Here is a 463-nt window from a genome sequence, read left to right as displayed (position 1 = left end):
TAACTTGAGCCTGTGTTAACCACAGATCTTTTTTCAGGCATTTAACCAAAAATCCATTTTAAAAAATGGCACCAGAAGTTAAAAAATGAGAACACATTTCCAGGTTTTTGGGCTCATTCCTGCAGCACTCTATTTAAATTAGACTTTTTGTACTCTTTTAGCCCCGATAAAGGCCCATGTGCCGAAACGCATTAGCAAATACAAGACAGCCTCGAGTCCAATCATTTGATTCTTTGATTTCTCGATTCTACAAGTGTTGCTGGTTTTGTGTGCAAAAAGCACTTTAATGCATGTCTTCGAAATGGAAACATGCAGTTACACTTAACCAGTACCTGTGAAAGCTATTTGTGATTTTCAAATAGTTTTGCTTCAGGACGCTATCATACCCAACACAATGCTAAAAATGTTAATCACTCAAAGTAATGTAGCGTCTGGAACACTCCAACACACAATATATATTTTG

The sequence above is a fragment of the Sinocyclocheilus grahami genome, unplaced genomic scaffold (assembly GCF_001515645.1).
Source record: "Sinocyclocheilus grahami isolate Dianchi unplaced genomic scaffold, SAMN03320097.WGS_v1.1 scaffold719.1, whole genome shotgun sequence".
Taxonomy (NCBI): Eukaryota; Metazoa; Chordata; class Actinopteri; order Cypriniformes; family Cyprinidae; genus Sinocyclocheilus; species Sinocyclocheilus grahami.
The sequence above is the reverse complement of the archived record's forward strand: the minus strand, read 5'-3'. Positions refer to the sequence as shown.